Here is a 12,026-nt window from a genome sequence, read left to right as displayed (position 1 = left end):
CTAGATCGTTTTTGACGTTAGAGTGTGGGCGACGGGGCCTGTGGCGCGATGGCCACATTTTCAACTTGAGAAAAGTGGTCACATTTTGAGGCTGACGTCATTGGCGGTAACGTTACTGTCACACTGTAATGAGATACACATCACGGACACAGTGTGGCACTTTGTGGGACGTGTTACTTGCAAGCTCCCCAAAGTGATGCTGTGTTTTTAGACGATGGTTTTACACATATGTACCATCAGGTCATTTAACTGCTTTGTCCGACAATTATTACTACAAACACTGTCACGCTGTATCTGATTTCTTACAGTTAAAAGTATGGCGGTGTTTTACTCAAAAACTCTTGTTTCATTAAAGGTTGTCTGGAGGAGATCGCTTAAAGCGATAAGACCGCCTTTGCGCATTTTTATTGTTCTTATATTTATGTTTTCAATTTATTTTATAAATTGTGTGCAATAAAGAATTTATCTATCTATCTAACTATTAGGGGTTCGGTTTCACACATATGTCTCAGAGACGGTAAATAATGTACCTAAAGCTTGTGAAGTCATATTTGGGTTTTATTTACACATACGAATCACAGAAAATAGTGGTCGTTACCTACTAATTCTATGCAGATGCGATAGCGACGCTACGCCTGGAATTGAGCCCCAGGGCTTCACTACATTGTCATCTAAAAAGAGGACTGTGAGGCTCGGACGAGGTCTAGAGTGGATATCGTAAATGACATGTATAGACCGTCTCCTGGGACGAGCGATGTTTGAGTCGGGAGTAAGTTTTTAAACTAAATGTACGGTACTTTAAGTAGTCCCATACTTTTCTCCATATTGATTGTGGAAAAGGATAGTGCTATTTTCGGAACAGAATCAACACCAGAAAATAAATAATAAAGCGCCGTAAATACTTCGTTATTTGTAATGACTAAGTTTTTGCAGCGCTTGCGTTTGAGACTCTGGAGCCATGGTCTTCCGACACGCAAAATTTTATTAACATAGTGTCCCAAAAATTAGTCCTTACGTCTGGTGACCTAAGAGCTGGCGCTTATTTAGCCCAACGGCTAAGTCTAGCTATACAAAGGGGCAACAGCGCCAGCATTTTGGGTATAAGTGAACAGTTAGACGGCCTATATTTATTGTAAATATTAATTTTAGTTTGTAATTATTAATGCCCTACAAAAATATATTTTTCGTTGCTTTGAGATATAATAAACCCCAGAATATATTTTCAATATTAAATTAATTCATTTATTTAAAAATAATGCTTTAACTGAAATATCTACTTAGTCTACAATAGTATCCTATAAATAAAAATACATCATAAACAAATCAAATCAAATCAAATATTTTATTTCAGGTATAACCCGCGCCATTAAAGAATAGATTAAGAAGATGGTCGATGTCATATTATCTCTTTCGCACAATTTAAGCCCGCCTATATATAATGCGAATGAAATAGCAACATCGGCCGTCTTTTCCTATTTTCTTTTTATTGGCGAGGGAAAAACCTACTCGTACCTTTAAGACAGCACTGTTACCACCATAACGGTATAAAAAGCTTTCAGTTTCTCGTTGAGAGCATAAAATTACTTATCAAATGCTTCTTATCAATAGAACCAATGCACGCACGGTCTGCACGAAATACCTGTGTGGGTGAGCAACCTCTAGACTCACACGCGATGAATGACAGAGCATAAATTATTTGTGGGTAGATTCCAAAACGTGTCATGATCACATTATGAGATTCGCAATTACTGTTAGTCATCATGGGCGTGTACAGGGGGGCAGCAGTCCCTATAAACCTAGAAGCTCTCTTAAAAAAATGTATGGCAGCCAAGATAAAGACAAGTCGACAAACACAAAATAGAAAAAAACACCGTTTTGACTTCAGTGTCGATTATAGAAAAAAATCTCCAGTACGTGTTATAAAAATCTTAAGCATACTGATAAGTTTTTATATCTCGCACTGTATCTTTTCTTAATTTTATAACGTCTGCATACCCTCTATGCACGCCATTGGGTATAGGTTTAATATATATACATACAGCCTAACAGGTTAGCCCGCTACCATCTTACTGCATCATCACTTACCACTAGGTGAGAAGGCAATCAAGGGCTAACTAGTAACAAGCAGGAAGTAAACTCTAACTTAAAACGCCTGTTAAGTCAGTTCTCCTAGCTTTACAATTAGCGTTTGTAGCTTTTACAGGTGCTTAAGTTTATAAGGAGTTTTATTTTTTGCTTCATCTTTTTCATGATGCGTTCTTATTTCAAATTGTTTTTCATATTCTGTATTCAAAGTCTATGGAAAATGAATTCTAAAGTTTCCTTACTTATCGTTGTCCCATGTGCCTTGTCTCATTTATCTCCGACAATATTTATCAGATCCTTATTAAAATAACCCAATACATACTTGAAAGTATACACTTTCAAATAAAAAAGAGAATGATTAAAATCGGTTTAAATTTAACGGAGCTATGAAGTAAATTGATAAAAAATTTCATCACATTTCCAAGTGGAAACTTACTGTTTATCGGGATAGAAAGTATTCCATATGTTGTGCCGGAATATCAGCTACTACTATACTCAATTTTATTTAAATCCATTCAGTTGATTTCACGTGATACCCAGACAGACAAAAATTAAATAAAAATCTGTTTTAGACTCAGTTCAGTTTCGATTATAAAGCATCCCACGGTCAACATTTTTAAAATATATTAAATGTACAGAAATCTAAAGTTAAAGTTTAAGTTCCAGTTAAAGTTTTATTATAAGTATAGATAAATACGACATTCGGGTGAATGTTTGTTACTCAATCATGCCATAACGGCTAAACGGATCTAGATAAAATTAAGTACAGTGATAAATTGTAGTCTTGATTAGGATAAAGATCTAACCCGGCAAAACGTACGGTTGGCAAGAGGTTTTTTTTTCCCAAAGAGCAAGAGATCGGCATGTTTTTTTGCCTAGCGGTAGTTCAGGGGTTAGCGATAAACCACGCGAACGACGTCGTTGGCAACAACTAGTTAGCCATAATTGTGGCTCGCTTAACCTCAGTTTGAAGGCATTCTAGTAAATGATGTCTACTAGTAAAAAAACGGTGAGTTCGAAGATTTAAAATGTATTATAATTTATTGTAATTTAAATATTGGATAGAAGCAGACGTTATTTTGCGGAATTCCATGATAGATTATGAAAATTAAGCTTAATTTGGTATACTCCGCAAAAAGCAGGAGGATCTGTATTGTGTTATCTAAAATTTCTTCAATCGTTATACTCCACACTAAACAGATCTTCGTACGAGGAGGAGGTACATTGCCGAAGATCTGTTTGGTGTGGAGTATAGCTGAATTTTCAAAATATTATAATTTATACAACAAATAACTACTTAAGATATAATAATTGTGGCTCGCATAACCTCAGTCTGAAAGCATTCCATTTCAAGATGTATTTAAATGAGGCACTAATGAATTCGAAATTTAAAATTTAAAATAATTTAAAAGTCATAGGCATGTTTTCTTTTGCCCATGTTTCCAGCACGCAAGCTAGCTTGGTACGTATAGTTTATGGCACAACGTTACCCTACAAAAGGCTGTCTATTAATGGATTGATAGCAACAAAACTAAACTTACATAGTTATGCCCGTAGCTCCCCTATTTACACCATATACTATACATACAAGCAAACACAGCTTGTATCGCACCCCACGACGAAAACATACGTATGTAGGTAACGTAAAGTAAATTGTTGCTTGGTTACCGTTTTTGGGAGTATTGATATTTTCTACGTTCCAAACCTTAGGTCACCTTTGAGAGTTTTTCATCGATGTACCCATTACGAAGGGTTGTAAATCTACCTACGGCATTCATCGACGTCCATTTTGAATGGGTAGAAGCTATAACAATTGGATTTATCTTAAGCCAACTTATACTTATTAATATCTCTATAAATTATTTTAAAAGCTAGGTACCTAGGTTTATAAAAATAACACAGATTTTTATGGAAAGTGTATTCGTTCCAAACAGAAGAATAAATAAAAAAAATAAAAAATAATAGACAAACACATAACTGCATCCTCACCAGGCGATATTTAAATCTCTTGCCAGCACGTCTTCGTCTACTAGTGTAGTTACCACCCCACAGACAATGAACTATCGAAGTCCGAAGCATCCCACCAGACCACAGGAGGTAAAATTCGGAAATTATAAAATATCAAATTTCTTCTGCCGAGGATTGAACCCGGGAACCCGCCCTTCGAAGACCACAGCAATCACCACTGCGCCACGGAGCTGTTCATCTCTACGGTCGGTCTAACTTGCAAAATCTATTTTCTATTAATAGCATACTACGACCTGTAGAAATCAGGTAAATATATGACAAGAGCGGGCGATGGGATGCGAAAGAAAGGCGAGATGAAATAAATAAATAAAATATAAATAAATAATAATACACACATCTAGCCCCAAAGTAAGCGTAGCTTGTTATATGGGTATTAAGATGACTGAAGAATATTTTTATGAATAATATACATAAATACTTATAATATACAGATAAACATCCAGACACTGAAAAACATTCATGTTTATCACACACCCATTTTATTTTCCAGTTGTGGGTTCGAACCCACGGCCTTGGATTCAGAAAGTTCGCTGTCCACTGCGGCCGTCGATATGGTATGTATAGCAGCTTCTTAAACCTTCATGAATAATAACTTAACTGAAATTTAACTGGGACGTATAATCTGAATTTTGATTGTTGAGTTAGGAACATAATATACGCTTTCTTTCATTTAATAGCAGGGAGTGGAAAAGTCGAATGTTAAATTCTCCAAACCGCTGATGGTGTTCAATCTGGTGGTGGTGGCAATCTGGTTGTATGGTGGATCTCTCTCGGAGCTGAAGTAATACTGAGTTCGAGCCTTGGGACTTTTCTTACAAGGCTAGCCTGCCATCTGGGCTAAAGTTCGAAGTAAAACCTCGCTTTATTGTTGCTACTGTTACATAGATGTCGTTACTAGTACCCTTTATATCAACTTCTGTGATATAAGTTAAGGATATAAATATGCAAATGCTTTAAAGCACAAAAAAAAGTAAGTAACTAAGTATTAATATAACAATACGTATTTATGTGAAATCAGGTATGAATAATTCTGTACGTATTCATATTTACTAACTATTCAAAGTTTTTCTACAAAGTGAAATTTTCCATGATTTTTTTTAAATTTCCATCCACATGATCTTTCTAATATGTACTGCCATCTATGAACTTCATTGTGCACTTTAAAATAAAAGTGTTACTATTTCAAAAATTAAACTATTAGCAAAGTATCTATTTGTATTTTCTATGCCGTGAATTCGTATGAGATAATTTGAATATTATATTAATTTGCTTTAAAAGACCAAGACACAAACTTAGAATAAAGCTTGTATACAAAGATGGCTATACGGTGATTTACCATTAGGCCTTTTCCCTACGCGGATAAAGGAAAAAAAATCGTACCTAAAAAAGAATAATCATTAGGTAGTCAAGGTTAATTAAGTCTAGAAAATAAATAAATGGATTTAACAAACAGTAAATAGCAACATCTGATTTAAACATGGATGTCAATAAATTTTCTGTCAGTGTCAATGTCAATTGTCAACTAACTGTCAAATCCAAAAGCAACAATGGAGTTTTGTCGGTTTCGTTGTGAAATATGGATAAAAATATTTATTTTGGACCAATAAAATAACTCTTTGATCGATATTAAACGCAATTAAAACAGTGCTTTGTGTCGTGCAGCGGTTCATGTTAAATGTGTGAATATTGACTCTACCAGATTGATTTTTTGGGTACGTATTTTTTTTATTACAATAAGACCAAGAAACATTTCCTAAGTAGCACAACAGGACGTAACGTCGTTAGAATTTAAAATCAAACATTTGTATTTCTTTACTAGTATCTTGAGGCATTTATACTTACCTTCTTGATATTGTAGACTTATTATGAATGGCTGAAGGTTTAAGTTTGTAAACATTGCATAGGGTACATACCTAAAGATATAGCATTAATAATGTTAAATAAGCTGTGACAACTGAGATTCATTTAATAAGTAAAGTTACATGTTGGTAAGTAAAGTTCATTTTAGACTTTTCAAAACTTGTTGCACTAGCAAACTACAATCAATTGCAAATTTTCTTATAAGAATAGCAATATAGAATCTAAATTTCACTGAACAAAATATATAAAATAAAACATTGTCAATTTTTTATTTGATTTATCTCTCCAATCTCTCTAAGGCAACCTTAGGGTTAGGACTTATTGGGTGAATTATTTATTTATACTCATAAGTCATTCAATCATTCAGATTTTGTGTAGCCCTATTTTATGAGTAATAACTGTCAATTTTACTTGAAATACAAGATGTTTGGTTATAAGTTGAGTTTAATATACAAAATGTTAAAACTAGTTTCTTAGCTTATCAAACATGCTTTGTATGAAGTGTGCAGTTAGGTGATGACCAATCAGAATACAGTTGTCACCACACCTCCGCTTCTCCAGGCACTGGCAATAACCAACCAATCTGTCCAGTATGGTAATTATTGACAAACCCTCTCTTTGGCAAAGGCCTTATGTACAGCTATGGACTGTTATTAATAATTATGAACTATAACTGAATTAACATTGCGCGAGATTGGAATCTTCTGCAATAAATATTTATGTAAATGTTGCTATTATAATACATACTAACAACCAATGAAAGTCCACACAGATGTTTTTTTTATTTATTTATTCAACTAAAACTAATTATTTCCTACAGCAAGGCTAGCATGGGCAGGAGACAATTATACCTCCGGGGAAAGGATATATTACCTTCTCCCACAGCTTTATCAACTCTCAGACCAATGGCGCCCAAGTGGAAAAAGTATCCAAATAATATGTGTATTAATAAACGGGGGTAAACTTCTCCTTTTCTATGTTCCAGTGATTTAGCAGGTGGACAAGTTAATTATATCCCTTGTCAGGGGATATTATTTTTATCTCTAGGCTAGGCTCAGTTCTTTTTCTATTTTTGTATCCCACTACTATCTATCTATCTTGTAATGAGCCCCGCTTCAGCGGATGCACTTCGACCCTCCAGGATCTTTTTTGCTCCACCCACTACTAGTTCATTTTTTAATTTTTTATAATTATTCATTGATGGACCAAGTAGAAAGCCAGCATGATGGTAAGAAGTCATCGCCTCTTAACAGAGCGCCATTTCTCAGGTTATGCGAGGAACACATCCTGCAAAGTTTCTGACTGCAGACTGACTGTTTCCATCAAGCTCAGGTATAGATGTTAAGCCTCATGCGCCTGTTATTACACTTACAACGGCAACCACATCATTCCAGAACGGAACCCAAATAATTATACATCGCTACTAATATCGGCCGATTGGCGCAGCGGGCAGCGACCCTGCTTTCTGAGTGGGTTCGTGGGTTCGATTCCCACTACTGGAAAATGTTTGTGTGATGAGCATGAATGTTTTTCAGTGTGTTTATATGTATATTATACAAAAAAAATCAGTCATCTTAGTACCCATAACACAAGCTACGCTTGGGGCTAGATGGCAATGTGTGTATTGTCGTAGTATATTTATTTATTACGCTTTCACGCAAAAACTACTAAACCGATCATCACGAAACTTTGTACACATATTCCTGAAGGTATTAGAAGTAATATAGGATGCTTTTTATCCCGAAATTAAGCTCAGTTCTTTTGGGAGAGGGGACGAAAGTGTTTGACGATTTTATACCATAGCACCTAAAGAATTACACCTAAATGGAATGCCACTTGTCTTTCGAAAAACAAAAACAAACGCAGACGAAGTCGCGGGCAACAGCTAGTAGAGAATATATTATTAATGTAACCTTGAAGTTAAGTTAAAATTCATGACTAGTCAGAATTTCGTATGATCTTAGAACCTATGAGACTCTCAAAGCCCCGGGGGTGGTCTTTAATCTAAAAATATATATAATAAAATATTCCTTAGGAATCAGTGTAATAACAATAAACCATTTTGTAATCGAATTTTTCAAAGAAACCCTAATAAAAAACAATTGTTTTAATATAATATTACTACCGAGAAACCTCTCATGTACATAGCATATACCGCCATCGTTCCGTCGCGAGAAAATCTATTCAAAACGAATAAGTGAAGAATTTAAAAATCGAACGAACCGCGCGATTTTTTTGGGCATTGTACGCTTAGACACGACATAGATCTAAAGATCTATGTCGTGTCTAAGCTAGGTACTAAAAAAGCCCTAGAGCTTGTATCTACTTGAAATTGAAAACCGGCCGAACTGGTAAGCGAACCTAACGGGTTTACGGGCCTTGATCCCGAACTCGATTCTCCCGGAAGATTGTGACCACATAGTCGTCAGTATCGAATTCCCTTTCTAACCGACTTCTAACAGGAGAAAGATATAATAATAATAAATAATAAATCTTTATTTGGAACATACCCTCTATGCACGCCACTGCCAGCGGGCCTAGCATATGCAGCAGACAAAAGTTATATTCCCCCGGGGAAAGGATAAAAATTTACCTCCTCCCACGGCTTTATCAACTCTCAGAGCACTGGCGCACAAGTGGAAATAATATTCAAATAATATATATGAGTATTAATAAACGGGCGTAAACTTCTCCTATTCCATGTTCCAGTAATTTAGCAGGTGGACACGTTAATTATATCCGGTCAGCAGGGCTAGCACGGGCAGGAGATAAAAATTATATTCCCCGATATTATGAACGTGTACACCTGCTAAGGCACGGGACAACATGGTATAGAAGATGTTAGCCCCCGATTATTATTACACATATATATTATTTGGATATTATTTCCACTTTTGCGCCAGTGCTCTGAGAGTTGATTAAGCTGTGGGAGAAGATGCAATTTTATCCTTTCCCCGGGGATATAATTATCTCCTGCGCATGCTGGCCGTGCAGGGCAATATAATATAATCGGGGGATATAATTTTTATCTCCCGCCCGTGCTAGCCCTGCTGAACGGAGAACATGGAAAAGCATAGGAACATGAAATTGAAGAAGTTTACCTATCGTTTATTATTACACATTATATTATTTGTGTATTATTTCCACTTGTGCGACAATGCTCTGAGAGTTGATAAAGCTGTCCTTTCCCCGGGGAAATAATTGACTCATTCCCATGCTAGCCGTGCTGTGTGGACTTTATAAACATATGAAAATTGTTGCGAAAGCTTGCTAGTGGGCCCGGGTCTAGGGCGGTCTAGGGCGGTGAAATACTAGGGGGGCAAAAAACAAAAAATAGCTTAAAGTACCTAAATTTTTAAAGGCTGGGTCTAGGTCGTCTAAGACTGAAAATCCGCCATGTTGGGCATCAAAGTGTAATCTGGAACAAGTGATAATAAAACTCCAACTATAGTTCAGTGAATTTTTGATTTACAACTTCAATAGATTCATCATGCCATGCTATCTTTATTCCCAAACAAAACCCCCCTATTAAAACGAAGAGGGTTGATATAGCCATCAAATGCCCTTTCACAGCCTGGCCTAGTGTCATCATATACCTAATCAGTGCAGCCTTTGTTCTGAAAATAACAAGCCAACATGCCGTCTATGCTAAAACTTTGCAACAATGCCACTAATTCTGCTCTACACAATACTTTAGATATGGTGAAGCCATTCTAACATGCTACTTTTGACTGCATCATAAATAATTATAGGATTCTTTGTAGGAACGGCATCTGACTTAAGTTCTTTTCGTATGCTTACTCTGAGCATGCCATTCCACAAGACGAAGTTTTGTAAGCTTTCCTTCGCAGTGCAGGCTATCGAATTGTGGAATGCTCTCCCTTCGAACATACGACAGGCAAAATCGCTTGATATGTATAATAAAGCAGTTAAAGCTTATTATCTTGCGCAATAAGACGACTGGTTTTTATTTTTATTCCATCTATTTATTATTATAGCTTATCATAATATATATTAGTTTATTATTTTTATATTTATTTGATATATATATCTATATATATTTGATTTTATGTTTTTATTTGTGTATACTTTGTTTATGTATTTGTATGTAGTTATTTGAATGTAGGTTTATAATAATTTTACACCACCTATTTGTTCTCGCTCTTATTGGCCTAATCCTAAGGTTGCCTGGCAGAGATCGCTTTTAAGAAATAAGGCCGCCTTTTGTATTCTACTCCAGCTTTTGTGCTTCTCTCTATTCGTCCTTTATTGTCTTAACTGTGTAGTGGTGTACAAATAAAGAGTTTAAATAAATAAATAAAAATAAATTATTTTAACACTTTTATACAGGAAGACAACATATTACATTACATAACATAACATATTAAATCAATGCTTTTATACGTTTATATGTAAAATATTACATTTGTCATTTTGTTTCGTTATCTAGACACAAAAATTATAAATAAAATAAAAGCTTTTTGAAATGTAACTTGTTTAGTATCGTTGTGGTTTGAAACTCGATAAAACAAAAATGCGCTACGATAAGGAAATAAACACATAAATATATGGAATAAAATGAGATAGAATACATTATAAATTTTGTTTCCTATTTTAGTTACCATGGAAACTGAATAATATATAATAACCAGCTGAACTGCGCAATTTTGGTCTGGATTAAATCGGTTGTTACCTGTTTTAATATCTTAAAAAAATCTAGAACCAATGCAGCGCCACTATGTTATACTAACTACTAACTAGATGCTATACTACTAGTACTAATTGAACACGGCCTGGCTGGCGCGGCGGCACGCGCCATTTTTCTTGCTTTTAGCATATCTGTACCAGTCGTAACATCTAAACGGACCTATGTCCAATTTGAATAATTTAAAGAGGAATTTGCAGGTACATTTAATCTTAATTAAAAAACTATTCGTTAGGATAATAACAAAAAGCGGTTAGTGTGAAGCGGTTTTTTGTAGATAATAATGATTACAGTATATAATTTTTATGTATCATCAATGTTTTTCGCGGCGTAAAGCTCCAAGTCGGTATGACATCTTTAACAAACATCGTTATATTTAAGCCAATTCACAAAAAAAAAACTTAGAATATACACTAAGACCTTGCGCATGAGTCACGTTCATTAGTGAAAACCGTATGAAAATCCGTTCAGACAGACAGACGCGGCGAGGGACTTAGTTTTATATAATATGTAAAGAAAATATATCATATTTAAAATACTCCCTACTACACATATATCCATCTCAAAGAATATCATTAAAAAAATAATAATATTGTCTGTTAGTATGTATGCTTATTGGTGCGTGCCAGGGATAGAACTCGGTCCCCCCGCAAGTTCTAACCACAGCTTCAATTAAATACTTTGTAATTATTCTCAGTGTCACAGGAATATAATAAAAATCGAGTGTGGGAAAAGGGAAACGGCAATATTTGCCAGCGTACTTAGCCATGCAATCGACTGCATGTGGTTGTAGCAGTGTCCCTGACCGCTTTGCGATGCTCGCAACTAACTACGATGTAGGTCGTACGCGGTGACGCAGTTAAAAACTAAGCTAAACGTTGTGGCGGAAAAATGGAGTTGAATTGTTGTGATTTTCGTCAACATGGCGAACAATCCCGAACTAAATAAATAAATAAATATATATACTACGACAATACACACATCGCCATCTAGCCCCAAAGTAAGCTTAGCTTGTGTTATGGGTACTAAGATAGCTGTTGAATATTTTATGAATATAATACAAATAAATACTTATAATATACAGATAAACTACTATAAATTTAACCGATTGAAGTCCACTGCTGGACACAGGTCTTTTGTAGGGTGTTCCAAAATCCACGGTCCGGGGCCGCTTGTTTCCAGCGATTCGTTTGATGTCGTCTGTCCACCTCGATAGGGGCCGACCAACGCTGAGTTTACCTGTGCGGGGTCGCGATTCCAGCACCTATTTGCCTCGCCCATTTCCACTTCAGCTTTGCGACTCGCTGAGCTATGTCAATAACTCCGACCATCTCAACCATTAGTCTTA

General features: G+C 35.6%; 1 protein-coding gene across 2 annotated transcripts in view; it reads left to right on the top strand.

The window, feature by feature from the left end:
* Positions 1 to 5,654: 5,654 nt before the first annotated feature.
* The window catches only part of LOC120629868, a 100,260-nt gene continuing 93,888 nt past the window's right edge, over positions 5,655 to 12,026 (top strand). For both annotated transcript variants that reach the window (XM_039898960.1, XM_039898945.1), the window contains exon 1: positions 5,655 to 5,825. The gene's annotated coding sequence lies outside the window, so the exon portion shown is untranslated. The remainder of the gene's footprint in view (positions 5,826 to 12,026) is intronic.

Source organism: Pararge aegeria, chromosome 2, assembly GCF_905163445.1.
Source record: "Pararge aegeria chromosome 2, ilParAegt1.1, whole genome shotgun sequence".
NCBI lineage: Eukaryota > Metazoa > Arthropoda > Insecta > Lepidoptera > Nymphalidae > Pararge > Pararge aegeria.
Note: the sequence above shows the minus strand (reverse complement) of the source record. Positions and strands in the feature narration are given on the sequence as shown.